The sequence below is a fragment of the Zeugodacus cucurbitae genome, chromosome 5, assembly GCF_028554725.1.
Source record: "Zeugodacus cucurbitae isolate PBARC_wt_2022May chromosome 5, idZeuCucr1.2, whole genome shotgun sequence".
Classification (NCBI taxonomy): domain Eukaryota; kingdom Metazoa; phylum Arthropoda; class Insecta; order Diptera; family Tephritidae; genus Zeugodacus; species Zeugodacus cucurbitae.
Window position 1 is genome coordinate 1,269,018 of NC_071670.1, and position 17,355 is coordinate 1,286,372.

General features: G+C 38.9%; 1 protein-coding gene across 1 annotated transcript in view; it reads right to left on the reverse strand.

Annotated features, from left to right (window-relative positions):
* LOC105212741 (uncharacterized) overlaps positions 1-17,355 on the reverse strand; it is a 172,364-nt gene that overhangs the window by 18,938 nt on the left and 136,071 nt on the right. The window lies entirely within an intron of this gene.

The window sequence follows — 17,355 nt, forward strand, 5'->3', positions numbered from 1 at the left end:
CGATATCATCGGGGTACGCCAGCAGCTGGAGGATGGAGTCATCAACGATTTTTTTGCACGTGGCTCAAGCAGCTCACGACTTAGACTAAGGTAACAGACAACCGTTTGGAGGCGAGCTACAGTGAGAAAGCTAATCCAGCTTATGCGGTTGTGCGTAGGGATTGGGACCAATCTCATAAAAAAACCTCCCCAATGCATTGCAAACAACAGCCTCGGATGAGAGACCCTAATAATATTTCTCCATTGCATTATATTTTATACATTTTGTATTAGGGTTGTCACATTAATTTTTGTAGAAAGTTGCAAATTCATTTTTAGTTTTCAAAATTAAATTACAATTCTTTTAAACGATCAAACCTTGAAGAAATAATAAGAATAATGACATTTTTCGCTAGGGTTGCCATATAAAATTCTGAAAGAAAATTTAACTATATATTTGAGCCTTATAAAGTATTTTTTCAGGTGTGTACTTAACTAATGCGAGATATGGTAGATTATTTGGGGAATTAAAGCACAGAGTTGCCACTTTTTCATTTCAACTTCTATAAATATTATAATTTCATTAGTTTGAACAGTAAAAATTCATGTTGTTCAACATTTATACAAAAAGTATTCATGCGAAATATCTTACGAAAAATTAAAATGATTTTTTCAGGCAACTGCAACAAAAACATATCCGAAGTAACTATTTTAATGAGCGCCCTTCCCAAAATTACGCATCACATCTGCTTCACAAATTGTTAAAAATACTTTAATATAATTTTTAAGATTATTATTGCAGCATTTACGGTTACGCTAGTTAGCGGTTTCCAGGGAAATTTCTTGTAAAATTTCTTATTAAACTTCCGCAACAATTATTTGCAGCAAAGCTGTGGCAACCAAAACCGCGAAACGCAAGGCGAGTAGACTGAAGACTTGCAGTTTAAAGTGAAGAAGGGCAAACAAAATTTTTGTTTAAATTTCATTTTATTAGCACTTGGCAGCAACATTTACATAAGCGTAATTTAAAATGGAATCAAAAGTGGCAACAAGCAATGAAAATCATAGCATAAATGAATACTGAAGATTGAAGGAAGGAAATAAAATATGAGAAAGTAATAAAAAACAGTGAACAAGTGAAGAATTGCGGTTGCAAAAGTGCAAGGTTATGAAAGGTAACTTGTGCAGGGTGAAGTACATTTTACTGCATTGTGATGCATACCATAAGGCGCCAAAGCTTGCGTCGTGCCACAAGCAGCGTTTGCATGCTTGTCTCCGCGCTTCTGCTTTCCTTCTATTTTTTTGGAGACAACCAACAAACATTTATGCGCGCTTAATAAATGCGGGTGCAGCGAAGAAAGCGGCAATGTGGGGAAACAGCAACAAATTACCGTGGCAAAATCTTGCATACTTTTGCATGCCATAAATAGTGCTGGAAAACTTTATTTCCAACACAAGCAGGTGCAAGTAAGTGCTACAAAAGGTGCGAGCAAATGTTTTTACCAGCGCCGCCGGCAGTAACACATGTGTGCTTGCCTACATTTAGGCGCCAAGAAATGTTGCCGAAACACGTGTGCGCAATAGTTAACAACTACAATTTTTTACGGCAGTCCGCTAGTGTGAAATAAGTGAATGTAAGTTACAGCGTAAGCGCGCGTTTATTTACTGCAAGTTGGGGTTTAAGACTGTCAGTTAAAGAGGCTTCACTGTAGGAATGCTAGTAACATAGTGTCAATAAAACACTGAAACTAAGCGCAACATTTTGTTTCTATGTTTGCTAAGTATCGAAGGGAGTATAGAGCTAGAGACAGCGTAGAGGCAGATACTTAATTTCAGACCCACAGCTGGAGAAGAAGATAACAGAGCTAACCACAATTATCTGCAAATAATCAACATCAATTTATATTTACTTCAGCTAATTTTGCGACTTCAACAAAACTCATTCCGCCCAAATGTATGCTACAAAAGTAGCCAACTTCATATTTCTCACCTGCAAATAGTGCTGTTTATCACAAAAATAATAAGCGCATCAAATAACATTTCAAAAGCGCACACGCCGCAAAAAGCAACTTCATTAAAGCACTTCAACTCGGCGCGCTCAGGTCATTCGCGAGTGAATTAAAAATAATATGGAGCTAAACGCAAAAAAAACATTTCTAAATATAAAAGGCAAATTAAAGAAATGAAAAGTAATAACAAAATTGCAGCATATAATTGAGCTTTATGCTCCGCTGGCTATTAGCCACGCGCCACCACATTTAGTTATCAGCGCGCGGTAGCGCAGGTGTGACATTTGTCCGGCGAGAGACGCTAGGGACGGTGGCGCACCTGTGGGCTTGTGGCGGCCAGCAGTTGCAATAACACGCGGCCAGCTGACGCCTGGCGACCAGCAACCAGCAATAGCAATAACAACTTGCTGACCAGGCAACTAATGAATGGCGCGGCGCAAAAAAAATAGAAGAAGTGATAATAATAATACAGAAAGCGCGGGCGGCGTGAGTGGAGCGTTCGTTGAAGCGCGAAAGTGTGTTCACGCGGCTTTCAGACAGCATACATATTTTCAGCGTGGCAACTGCAAAGTTTTGATTAAAACTCATTTAAGCTATTTGCGCGCTCCACCTCCGCCTCCACCTCACTGTAGCGCGGCGCTGCACTTCATTTGCAACTCGCCGCTTTTCAATTTTTATTTCGCACATTTTTTTAATTTTTTTCTGCCTTTCATTTCATTTTATCACACTCTTCAGGTTTTTATTTTTCCATTTTCCATTTTCTATTTCCCATTCCTCATTCTATTCGCACTTTCCATTTACATTTCACTGATTTTCATTTGCACTTAATGATGATTTTTTATGCACTCTCGTAAATGCGCGCATCTCATTTAGTTTGTATTTAACGGCGGCCCGTGAATGAGCCGTTGCCGTCCGCCGCCACTTGCACGCCACGTTTCAGTTGTCGCCCCTTCCACCTGCTCTGCCTGTGACTAGCGCACACTTTTCTCTAATGAATCCGATTAGCCGACGAAGTTGAGTGGTCGCCTGCTGATTGACTGACTGCCTAATTGCTTGGCTGCACTTGCTTTAAGGGGAGGGTAGAAGTCGTTAATTTGAAAAAAAGTATAATTTAAATGCCAAATGAGTGGCAGCATTAAAATTCGTATGATGGAGGTGTGAAGTCGCGCAGGTAAATCAACTTAAAGAATCTTTAGAGCCTCAGTTAGTATCTTACATAAACACTTGGTGGCCGCAATAAAGTGTGAAACTGTTAGTTACTCGTAAATTGCTCGGGAGTGATTTCAAAATACTGGGCTCATGAGTGTATCATTGTAGAAAGGCATTAAGTGAGAAAACTGTGGCTGGAATGCGGTAGTAATAGTAATACAATAACTTAGTTGCTCAATATTTAACTATTTCGTTCGACCTCATTAACGCGCTGTAATTCTTAGATGATTTATAGAAAAATATTTTGATATACTACTTGATTCCGAACTTTAGAAATAGTTTTCAGACATAGTTCTACTGGACTGTAGAGCTTATATGGTAATGAATACAAATTTTTAATGATGTTCAGTTCCGCATATATTAGAGAGCTGATAACGATATTGTTGCTACATTAAGACAATTTTTAGGAAATCGGTTGGTTAAGCTCCTGTCACCATTTGGCTACGGAAACTCCTTTGCGGATGGTGCATATTATATTTGATATATATAATATATATATGCCATATATATATATCCGGCCACTATCTTCTCAGACCTAACACGAAGGAAGGAAAAGCCGATTCTTGCTAGATTTGTTCAGAAAAAAAAAATAAGATGAGAACTTTTAAGGTCAAGATGACCTGCTGAGCAAAAGAAACTGGAACATACATTCAAAATTTATATGCCCCTTCCTTCCAAAAAACCTCTCTAGCTTCCGTGACTTCAACAAATACGACCTTGACTTGCTTTATGAATTAATTACCAAAAACTTCTATGCACTTAACTCTCCGGCGAATGAATGTGTTAAACTTTCTGCTACAATGTTCGAACACTCCACGAGTGCCTTAACCTTGATGCGCATAACTGTTACCAAAGTCTTCTCAAAAATGCGACAGACCAAAGCGGCGACGTCTGCAAAACTAGTAACCAAACAAAAGCGTGTTCAATAATTTGCGACAAAAAGACAGAACAGAAACGAAAGAAAGAAAGCAGTAAGCCAAGCGCAAAATGCGCACAGAAAACAGAAATCTCGGTTGGACCGAGAGATGACGACGCACGTCGCAGGGGTAAGAGGGGCAGCACATACTCGCACACAACCGAATTGATAACAGTTACATCTACGATTTATCAATTTTGTCTGACAGCACGATGAATGAAGGCCACAGCGCAGCAGCAGAAGCAGCGGAGGGAAGGTGGTGGCGGTGAGAAACAACAAGCAGGAAAAGCGTCTGCTGAACGCTGGAACTGTAGTCGTAGCTGCAGACGCCTGCTGCGCGTTACAACCAAAGTTATGCTCGCAGCGAATGAAAGAAGTTGAGGGCGGTATTGGTACATATTGTTTACTGTTTTGCTTCGATTAAGTTGTTGTTGTTGTGTTTTTGTGGGACACGTAACTGCTGTCAGCTGTCGCATTGAAAATATTCAAACTAATTTATTTGCAATGCAAAGCCACACAGTCAAAGTCTTGCAGGCAGGCTCGCGGTGGGTTAAAGAGAGCCATGGAAATTAGCATAAGAAGCAGTCAGCCACATAAGTGCAACTGTATGCGTCACGGCGAAAAGTTGCCTGGGTTGCCATAAATGTTCTACACAAAGTCTGTTGTTCTAAGCGGGTTTTTGTGGGCGCGCTTTGTGCAGGTTGGTCGTCTCGAGCATGCAGCGCTGCTGAACCCAGCGAAGCCACCTTCTCGGCGTACAAAAAAATAGCTTGTATAAAATTACCAAATTGCATATAAATGAAGCATGGCGCTGGATTTGAGTAAAGCGCGCGGTGGCGTGCTGGGGAGCTGCTGAGCTGGCATGACATTTCCTCGAGCGACACACAAGAAAATTGAATTTATTAACAAACAAATGCGAAACAAACTGAAACAAATCGAAATGGAAATCGCAATAATGGCGTTGTACAATGGCAGTCGGAGCCATGAATGCATGAACTTTGCAAGTTAGAAGGAGACGGCATGAAAGACTCCGTCGTCACAGCGTTGCCAGAGTCACGACGTTTTGCTGTGTAGAAATCTATTCTGAAAGGTGTATGTGGCGACGGCGGTAATTGAAGACTTCATATAAAGTAGAAAAGTTTCACTTTACAACAACAACCAAAAAAAGTTATGAGAAATTTTCGAGGGCGCAATATTTTTGGAAAATTTCCGCAATAAAAAGTGAAAAAAAGCTTCTCTAAAAAAGTTTGTTTCTACAATATTGCTAGCAACGTCTAATAGAAGAGACAATAATCAGCATAAACGTGTAAAACTTGATTAGGCAGCTTGTGGCGGAAGTTATGCTAAGAGCCCAATGTGGACACACGCAGTCATGTCCGGAGTAGCAGCAACTAATGACACACAAAGCTTTTGGGTATAGACCCTGTGGGAAAAATTTACTCGGAATGATAATTGGTCTGCAAACAAAATAGAAGAGATTGAAAGTGTTATTCTTAAGAAAGAGAAGAAGCTTCGCGGAATTTGGGTTTCGGAAATGATCTCAGAACGTTCGCTTTTGAGAAAGACTCGTGAGTGCATTGTAGACACGCCAGGGTCGTCTTGGTCCATGGCCAGGATTCAAAAAGGACTAATATTTACAGCTGTCCAAATAGGATCCTTTCCGACATCGAAAGCAAGGTTCCGCCCTCTAACCTAATCTAGCCTACACCTTTTGACAACGGTATAGTGGTCCATTAGAAGCTACAGAGTCCAGATCTAAATCAGGATCCTGCTAAAGAAAGGTCTCATGAATATATTTCTATATTTTCGACAATTATCTCTTTCTAGCTCGTTAACTTGTCTTAAGAAGCTGAAGAACTGAAGACTCACTTCATCTTGTGAGAAGTTTTTGAAAACCCGGCTAATAAGAGATTTCTTAAATTCGAGGAAGCTGTTAAAGAAATATAATATTTCCGTTTCTCAGCCTAGTTAGCTCATTCAAGGTAGTCAAGCCTCCAACTAACCAAACCAATGCATCCTTACAACTCATACCAACACTATATAAACATGAGGCTATATTTATAAACATTATCAAACTTGAAAAAAGCTTGTGAGTCTAAAAACAACCTCGTATGCGAATCAGCGAATCTCAAATTCCCCGAACAGGTGTAAGTGCAGTTTGAGGCGTGAGAAAGAGCATTTTTCTTAATGTTGTGCACCACAGTGGAATTGCTACGTGCCACGCGTCTGCTTTGGTGTAATATGCACGAGTACTTGCGTTGCTTTCTGCGAATTTGGATGATAGGCAAAAGAAATTTATTATAAAACGTGCCACTTATGACATTTCATGATTTCTAAATTAGGCACTGCTTTACAGAGACTACGCGAAGACTAGTGGAAAATTCTAGAGTAGAAAGTAGAGCGGCAGCACACGCGCTTGAATGTAAAATTAGTGTGTGACCTTGAACTCTGTGTTTGATTTGGATTTTTTATTTCATTTTTAGTTTGATAAAAGCTCTAATTTTGATTTTAAATAAATGCTAGAAAGTACGCCTTTAAACTTTTAAACTTGAAAAAGTGCTGCAAGTCACAGTGACTTAAATTGGATTATGACTTTTAGTTGAACTAAGTTTAGTTTGACTAATAGTCGACTAGCATTGTGACTTAAATCTGTATTAATTGAAATTTTAATCGTATATTTTTTGAATTGAATTGAATATTATTTAGATTTAGACTAAAGATGGATTTACACTTCAGTATTTATTAAAAAAGTCATTTAAAGGAAAAGCTCTTTGCATACTGACTTCGATTAAAATTAAATTAATTGAATTCATAACTAATTCCAATTAAATTAAATACAATATGAAATTTCCATTATGAAAAGTTGGAAATATGAGTTTCATAAATTCAGTCTCCATTTTTACTTCGCAATCACAGAAATATCTCTTTCGAAGTTTTAATATAATTCAATCTCTGACTTTAATTGGAAGACTTGTATTTATATTTTTTCGTCATTTAATTTCTTGATATTTGATTGCAACTTGAAATGACTTCAACTCATTGTGAGCATGAAACTGTTTAACATAGTTGATTGAAATCTCGGAAGTGAATTAAAAATTGATTTAAAAGTATGACTTTATTTCGATTTTCATTATTAATTAATTAACAATTAATCAATTTATCGAATTAGTAACTTGAATTAAGTCATGATTTTGATAATAGTGGGGATTCTTAAGATATTGATTTTTTATAGCTTGTCTCACAATTGAAATAATTAGGAAACCACAGATGTTCTGGAAGACTTTATATTTGGTTCGGGGTTTAATTAGGATTTTTGATAAAAAAATTTGAAAAAATTAAGAAAGCAAAAATCATCCATAGCTTTATAATGCAATTTGAAATTTTTTAATAAATTTGTATTAATATTTTTTAATTTATTGTTTAATTAATTTAATTTTTTTTAAATTAAATTTTTTATAATTGTTTTAATTTTTAAAATTAATATTAATTTCAAAAAAATAATCCAAAACATTTTTTGCATGGATTTTTTAAATTTTAAATTAATTCGTTTTTTATTAATTTCATTTTTTTAATAAATTTTTGTTTCAAAAAAATTTATGAAAAACAAAATTTGATGAAAACTTAATAATAAAATTTTCTCATCAATAAATATTCAAAATTATCAAATCAAATCAGCAAATAATAGCCATTTTGTTCAAATTAAAAAAATCTCTGCAACACCCTGTATTTGCGCTGGCACAGTTTCGATTTCATGCATAAAAATGTCAAATTGAACGTATGTATTGCTATATATGCATATATATTCTACAGATTCACTTGCATATTAAAACATAAAGTACGCCTAGACGCCTACAGACATACATACACAACAACATCAACAAACACATACAAACAAGCCTGCAAGCACGCATCATGCATGCATTTAAATATATACATAAATTCTATATTGAATGCACAATGTATTTCTCTACGTCTGTCCGTGTGTCTGTCACTGCGGTGTGGCGCTCGTTGTAGGCTCAACATTTTCATTGGCGGTAAACTGAAAATTACTCATACGCCATGTAGTGCCAGTGAGAAAATTAAGTTTTCGGCATGATTGAATATGCGATTGCGTCGATGAGGTGTGAATGTGTGCATATGCATGAATCGATGACCGAACTACATACATATGTACATACAAACGCCACACGCCGCATGCATGCGAATGTGCCTCTGCGTCTGTGTGTACCACTAATGAAAACTGTACGCCCATCTCTGTGAGTGTGTATGTATGTATGTCTGCTGGCCAGACATTCGTTTAGGCGCTTGTGACGTGTCACTTGACTAGCCTCGGACTGCTGCTCGGACATTGCTGAGTGCAATGCCCGGGTGTGTGTACTCGTACCTTTGCATTCGAACGAGCACGCAGGCGAGGCAAACGAAAATACTCAAGCGCGTGTGTTGGTAAATAGACATATATGCAGCTAAGTGGCCATGCGAGTGTAAACATACAAACACACAAATATGCGTTTGTGTGTGTGTGTTTGTTGATTGAACCAATTCCATTCGTCGACGGACGTAGAAAACAAAGTTATGAATATTTTGCCGGGGCAACAGCTGAATTGAACTCGTTTGTACGAAAGTAAGTAATATTCGATTTGCCCCGGCAATTCACAGCAAATTCATATGCCGCCCCACACACACACTCACGCATACAAAGTGATTGAATGTCATAAAATGGACCGACCGACAAGGCTGGTTTTAGTTCGGCTTTGTGGGCTGGAGCAACGGCGAAGAGCTGCGCGGAGTTGAATGACATTTTGACCAAAACAAAAAATGCCGGAGCAACACTTTAGTGTGTGTTGCTGCTTTGTCGCTTCATATGCTGGCCGCACACATCATTTATGTTGGCACTTATGGCCGAGCAAATATGATTTGTATGCATATTTTGGGATTCGATGGCATAGATAGATAAGCCTAGTTGGCTGCAGTCGCACGTATTGTTGTAAGCGCGTTTGTGTATGTGTGTAGTTTATGCGTTGAAGTTGATATTTTAGTGCTTTTGGTGTGCGGCCAAAGTCGTTGTGTGTATTCAGCGTCTGTAAATATGCAACCTTTTCCACTCGACCGCACAAATTCTCTCTCTCCGGCAGTCGCTTTTTGTGTATAGTTCCTTTACGTATTTAATTGATTGATTCCTATGTGGGATTTATTATTATTACTACTACTATAGACTTTCGGTTATTGCCTCAATAATGCTTGTGTTCAATTCAAAGCAATTTACCGTTAGCTCAGAAAGGATTACTTTATTGAGAGCAACGCTCAATCGACGAAGTTAAATTTGCTGTATAATTCAGTTGCTCATAATTGGCAATATGAACGGTAAATACGGTTACATTACACCACTAATACACACACACACACACAAATACCTACATTTGTGCGTGTGTGAGTGTGAGGCTGAAATATGATTAAGCGGGAATATTATATGGAACACAATTGCTAACTCCTCACAATTCGGTGCCGTTGCAGAGCAGAGCGTTGAGTTTCCGAATAAAAGTGGGTTTGATAGATGTATTTATTTCGAAATTCAATGATAATTTCGGCTTTTAGGTGAAATGTAAATAATTCAATTAAGACATGCAATCGGGTATACTGCTGGTGTATTACAAAAGTCGTTGGGCTTAAATTGTATAGCAAAAATAAAAATATATTAAAGCATAAAAAAACATTTAATGAAATTACTTAAATATTACAACCTTAAGATGACAAATTCCGCCAAACTTTATTTACCCCAAAACCATAATGTAAACAAACCCCAAATGCAAAAAAAAACCTACCAATGTTTATTGACCCCACACCAAAACCCAAACAAACCCCTGCCAAAGGTCATTGAAATCACCTCAAAATGTAAAAAAAATTCTGTCAAAGTTTACTGACATCCCTAATATACGTAAACAAACCTCTGCCAAAGTTCATTGACCTCAGCTCAAAACGTATACAAACCCCTGCTAAAGTTCTATGACCTTATCCCAAGGCGTTTGCAAACCCCTGGCAAAATTCACTGACCTAACCCCAAAACGTATAAAAACCCCTGCCAAAGTTCATTGACCTCAGCCCAAAACATAAACAAACCCCTGTCAAAGTTTTTTGACCTCACCCCAAAACGTAAACAAACCTGGCCAAAGGTCAATGACCCCCTCCCAAAATGTAAACAAACCTAGCTAAAGGTCGTTGACCTCACCCCAAAATGTTAACAAACCGGCCCAAGGTCAATGACCTCAGGTTTGTTTACATTTTGGGGGATCACGTGATGCCAGTTTTGTTTACATTTTGTAGATCACGTGATGTCAGGTTTGTTTACATTTTGGAGATCACGTGATGTCAGGTTTGTTTACATTTTGGAGATCACGTGATGTCAGGTTTGTTTACATTATAGGTTCACGTGATGTCAAGTTTGTTTACATTTGGAGATCACGTGACGTTAGGTTTGTTTACATTTTGGAGATCACGTGATGTCAGGTTTGTTTACATTTGAAGATCACGTGATGTAAGGTTTGTTTACATTTAGGGATCACGTGATATCCGGTTTGTTTACAGTTGAGGATCACGTGATGTCAGGTTTGTTAAAATTTGGGGATCATGATGTGTCACGGTTGTTTATATTTTAGAGAGTCACGGGAGAGGTTGATTGACCATTTGTTTTTTACACTTTTGTGGGTTTTTGTGGTTCTACATTTCAAATATTTTTCTTTTGTAGATACATTCTCTACAACTTTATGTTTTCCCTTCTCAGCAATAACATTCATATCACAAAGAATCCATCGGAAATCTTGCCTAAAAAGACTTATCCTTTTTGAAGCATCACGCAACCATGCTTGCCGCGGCTTTCAGCAAAAAACATGAATAATTCATGCGCTCACCCACAACACAACTCCAAAAATAAATCCAGCTTTTCTTATGCTCAGCATTTTCTGCTGCGCTTGCCGCGTAAGTACTAGTTCACCTCCACACCCACAGCTAAATAAATAAGTACACCGAATGGGTTCTCTCTGCGGAAATTTGCATAAAATTTTAATTTTGTTTGCTAATTTTATTGTCCTGCCACAAATGTTATTCGCTTGTCAACTCTAATGCGTTCATATGGCAAACTCGTACAACTACACACACACACACAGGCACATACTACACGCAGAGGTCATAAAATCAGCGTTTAAATGTGTTTTTGTTAATATAACTAACCTTTTATGGCAGCTACCGGCAATGGCCGCAGGAGGAGAAATGGCTTCAGGGAAGGGAAAAGAGAGAAGTGGTTTGAAGAAGCTAAAACTATATAAAAAATCGAAAGGCAAAAGAAAAAGCGGATAAAATGGATGAGAAGAGTAAGCGAGGTTGTTGTTAGTGAGGGTGTGTGTGCGGATTCGTAAGCAGAGAATTGCCGTGCAAGGCACCAGAGCTGAAAATAGAGTAGCTCTGGCCTAAATAAGACCACCACATCACATTGCATACATTTAGGCGTACATACGGATGTGCGTGTTGGCTTATCCAGTCACTTGGATGTCCTTGCTCGCACATCCGTATTGTCCATTCTGTCCGAACTGTCGGAACTCTTCAATCAGTGCCTAATCAAATGAAATCGAATTTGTTGCACAAGGAGCACAGTGGTACGAAAGTGATTAAATTTAGGTAATAAAAGTTAGCTGGGACATTGAAATACATTTTAATTCGGTTCACATAGAATTGAAAAATAAAGGATTAGTTCCTATTTCTCTCTATCCAAGACGTGTTGGTTCCCGAAATTAGAAAAATCCGACCAAAAAGTAGATGGTCGCATGAGCTTACCTCATGAAATGAGAGTTTTCAAGAAGTACTAGAGTTCGGCTATCGTTCTAGTGAAGGTACATTTTTGGTCAGGTGGCAGGTGGCAGAGTGGCCAGCAGGCGATTGAGTGAGTGGGATATATCAGAATATATTAAACTCGAGGTGGCCACGAGTTCGGATGGCGATGGATCCGATGGATTTGAGTCAATTTATAGGTCTTAAAGATTTGTTCATAATGACAGTAAAGAAAGAGGCCGATTCCAGATTCAGGTTCCAAAGATAGACTTCGGATATAATTTGAAAGGGCTTCCCTCCAATTAAGCCAGCACTGCTTCGAGGTTTTGTTTTAGGAAATTTGGTCGAGGTGGCAGGAGGCAGAGTGGGCATATTAAACTCGAGGTGGCCACGAGTTCGAATGGTGATGGATCCGGATTTGAATCAATTTATAGGTCTTTAAAGATTTGTCCATTATTACAGTAAAGAAAGAGGACGATTCTAGATTCAGGTTCCAAAGATAGACTTCGGATATAATTTGAAAGGGCTTCCCTCCAATTAAGCCAGCCCCGCTTCTAGGTCTTGTTTTAGGAAATTGGGTCGATAAATAAAGTCAAGGTCCAACACTATACATTCAAGAACTTTTAGAGTGAACCCCACATCATCTTATCAGACAACATTAGAAACCTCGGTAGCAACCGATACAGTGCTTCCCAGCGAATTCCGTCCGCTGGCGTCGCCGTCGAACAAAAACTAATATTTGCTGCCTCGTGCCGCCTTCAACAACAAGGTACAGTGTCACTTAATTCACTCTAGTGTCCACTTACAGAATCGTTCATTTCGAGCATCCTTTGTACACAACTTCAGCGCTTCGGACGGTTGCTGCGAACGCATGTTTTCCACTTTTTATTGCTACTCTCATGCCATGTGCGCACTTCCGGGTGCGCCTTCAACGGCCGCTTCTGTCGGTCCATCGGTCCATTTGGGCCATTGAGGCATGTAGGCGTTGAATTGAAAATTTCGTGCTCTCTTAGCATGGACGCATGTATGTATGGATACTTTGCTGCTGCGGCTTACTGCTTTTGTTATTATTGTTATTCTTGTTGTTTCTGTTGTTATTGCATTTATTGGCAATGCGACAACAGTTGTCTGTTGTACTTGCAGGCTAACCAATCAATGATGCGGTGTATGTGACTAGCACAATTGTTATTGTTGTTCGCATTGCCATTGCCGTTAGGCTAACAGTAGCGTTGTACGTGGTCCAGGAGTGGCAGTATGTGAGACCCTATTGTTTTTTCGAGGCAATTTTCATTGTCGCAGTGTCATTGTGTGTTATCTATTTGGAATTGTTGTTGGAGTTATTGTCTCGGTCAGCACCAATATTATTGTTTTCTGCCGCTCCCCATTGCTGTTGCTGTTGCTATTATTGCAGCAATGCCATTAGACGATTTGATCGACTCCGTTACGCTAGTGAAGAATCTGCTTGGACTTGCCGGAGCTCGAGCTCGAGCTGGATGGAGTCTCTTGTATGCCTTGCACCTTTATCCAGCAGGTTTTTACTTTCTCAGCACGTTTGCACGCACGCATCTCTTGCATGCTACTTGCTGCGGTCTCGACCACGCCATCTTCTTTTTTTCCAGTGTTCACAGTTTTGCTTTTTATCTCTTTTACTTTTACTTTGATTTTGACTTCCTTTCATTCGAATTGTACAGATTTTTTCATCGCCTCCGTTTCCACCGTTGTCAATGGCGTAATTTCGTAATCTGTTGGTGCAAGCTACGCTTCGCAGTTCACTGCATTGTATTGCGTGCTTGGATAACCATTATTGGTTATTTCTCGTTACCTCCATTTCAGATTACTTCCTCTCTGAGCTTTGTTCGGTTTTATTGTGCCCCTTTGTTGTCTACGCAATGAATTAGCAGTTGACCGGGTTGGCTGCATAAGGAACGGTAACGAGCAGGAAGTCGAAGGTGGAAGGCCGGTAGGACGACGAGCGGACGAAGCAACAGGATTCGAGACTCAGGTAAGGGATTCAGCTCTGGGTACGCTGAAGTCTTTGATTATCTTGAGACCAGTCCTTAGGTAGATCAGTCTAAATGACGGATACGGATTTGATATTTTCAGTTTGACATCGGTAACAGTAAGGTCCACTATGAAAGGATTTTCGCGGAATATTAGCCTGAAGTAGGAGCCTTTAAGGAACTTTCGAGCTCTGTTCCAGGCATGATGGTATGCGAAAATGTGATGAGTATGGAATCACTAATGAAAGTTTTTATTAAAAAAGACGGCTTTCGGAAGATGATGAGAGCTTGCTCTGAGCCTTTCAGATCTTTTAAGCTGCTGTTCACTAGAACTTTCATGGAGTTGATGAGCTTACTGAGCGACTCAGCTGAGGAGCGTAAGTTTGGACTGGGATGCTGTCTTTAGTCAGAGAGAGAGAGAAAGAGAGAAGATTTGTGCTTAACATGAAACTTTGGCGAAGAAACTTAACTCTTGGATGGAACTTATTAGATAGCAGATCTGAATGATGATAAACAACTGAAGAATATTCTGCTAGAAGGTCCTCTGCGTTTCTGTATGGTCCTCTCACTTCACGATATAAGACGCAACCTATACTTATATTCTGTCTGAGAACAAGATATCGGAACCTCCACTACAACAGAAGACGGCCGACTCTGGTCAACCCTAAAACTTGAGCCCTACTCTAGACTAATAATAGTGCTTCTATTCCTACAATTTTTCCCGCCGAGGTGCGTCTAAAGATAACAAGCATTGAATTCCGATTGACACAAGTTGTATTCTCTGATGATTTCCACTCGTCCCAACCAACAACAAGAATGTCTTTTAAATCACTGTAACCGGCGGCTTGAAGTGCCTTGGAAATCAGGCGACAAAAATTGCAACGACTAAGCTGAAATCGACACAGAGCTGAAATAGCTAGCGAAGAAAAAAGCCACAACAACAACAGGAATAAAGCTTTACAATGCAAACTACAAAATGAGCCACCAATGACGCAGAAAGCGACAAAAAATAGCTGAAATGACAACTTGAAGACGTGCAGTGAAGAAAAAAGCGTACAACAACAATGAGAACAACACCAAACACAGTGTGGGAAATAGCAACGCTGCAAGTGCAAAATCGAGAAATTGCCTGAAAACTGAGTGTCGCCAGTCGCCCGTCGTCTGCTGTCGTTGCATTGCGCTCTCTGCACCCGTTACAGCTGTTGTTGTGTATTGTTGTTTTTGCTTAGATTTATATTTTTTGTGCTGCTGTTGTTGTGTTTGTTGTTTAATTTTTTTTCAGCGTTTTTGTGTTTCTGTTGTTTTTTTTTTGGTATTCCCTTTCGTACTGTCAGTGGCTATTATTGGTTTACCCATTGATCCAAAGCATTCGAATTGATTCGTGTAGCCATATTGGATTATTCTCGCAATTACACTTTTTCCACAAAATTCTTCGGATTTGACTTTTTCAATTCGTTCTGTTCTTCTGTTTTTTTTTTTATTTTTTGTTTCACTATAGATTTTTTTTTCTGCTTCCAGTTACCGTTAAAACTCACTTTTCTCCACACGCGTTCGCGAGCTTTATTACAACACTCAGCAATTTGGAGAGCGGCACGGTGCACTCGACCACAGTACTCAGCGACTCAATTTCATACTCGTTATCCGCTTGGTTGAATTGGATTTTATATTAAATTACGATGATAGTGTTCAAGCGAGAAAAACGTAATAATTCCAAATTGAAGAAGGATATGAAAATATTTGTGAGAAACTTTATTAAAAAAGAAGAAGAGAGAGGTTGCAAAGGAATAGTGGTCAGCGAGATTTCAGTACGAGATTTACGGTTCTTCGAATTTCGGAGTACGGACGATGGGCCGAGAAATCAGACACTATCTTGACTTGACTTGACACTACCGAAAACAGTGAGATATTGGGGGCAAACTTCGGAGCTGAGATTTTCCTTTCAAAGATAGAGATAGAGTAAATAATATCAGAAACCCCTATTCTGAAAAGGTTTGTCAATAAAATGATCTTAGTTAACAATAAGGAGGAGTGAGTGACTGGAATGGAATATACCTTCAAAGTTTGACTTGTCTTCTACGGAATCCAATAAAGAAGGCTAATGTTAGGAGAAAATAAAAATACAAGGTCCAAAACGGGCTAATAAGCTGCAATTTATCAATGATTTGTACTCATGAAAAAAATGGAGCCGCTACTCCAAGAGAGAGTAAAAAGCGAAGAGAAAATGAAGTCCAGCTTCAACACTGCACTTAAAATAAAACTACTTTGAAGATAGTGGAAAATTGGAAATTATTCCCGATCCGGGACATCGGAATATTTGTAACTTAGGAGAGGGTGGAATATCAACTAAAAATTATGAATGAATGAAGTAAAAACAATAGAGAACGGACTGGAAATGAGCTCTTACATAGGATAAAAATTGGAAAATCCTGCATACTTTTAGGCGTTATACCTTGTATTAACCTGGTTCAAGCCAAAAAGTACTTTTTCACTCTTTGTAATCGAGTTCTACGCCAAAAAAACTAAATTCAAACAACAAATCAATCTTTCCAAAACTATAACTGCGAAATCAGCGCCCAAAGGTATACTACAAAAACAATTTTAATTTGAATTAAGCCGCATACTAGGTAAACAGTTGTAAAGCGCCTAAAATAAGGCATCGAAACAATCGCACACACTGCACTGCAGAGATATTCAAACATTTTTAACGCACCACAATTTACACAGTTATGCACACAAATGCGTGCAGCATTCTCCATTTGCCGCTTGCTTTGTTGGTTTATCTTCAATGCTACACACCATTGCGATAGGCCGAACAGAATTCTATTGAAAACCATTAACTCATCAATCAAACTCCACTCGATATTTACGATTTTCACGAAAAAGCAAAATGTTACAGCATGCATTTAGGCGCATAATAAACTAACAACAGCACATGCATAGACTGCTGCGTGTGTTTGGTTGTGCAAAAGTGGAATTGAGCAAAAATGTAGTAGGAAAGGTGGAGTTTTTGTTGCATTTTTGGTTATCACCTCTACTTATGCTACATGTTGTTGCTGGCTTTTAGCTAGTCTTTTCCGTATACCATTTCTTCTCAAGTGCCGAATGCGTATCGAATGCTTGATACTACCTGCACGTTTTACATGACTGACGCGGGCGTAATGAAGAAAACAGCAATTGCATACTTGAACGCCTCGCAGACAGTTGGCGCCTCCATGAAGTCCACAATCGGCCAGGACTAAAGTCGAAAAAATTCTTGGTAGACTGAATCAGCCAAAAAAGTAGCAGCAAAGCGAAATGAATATTGAAGAGGTTTGCAGCAAAAAACCTATTGACTTTCTAGAAAGGCAAAGTGACGGCTAAATTAAGCAAGAACAGAAAGAACTACGAACACAGACAGTTTGTCGATAAGAACTACAATGTTTGAGGA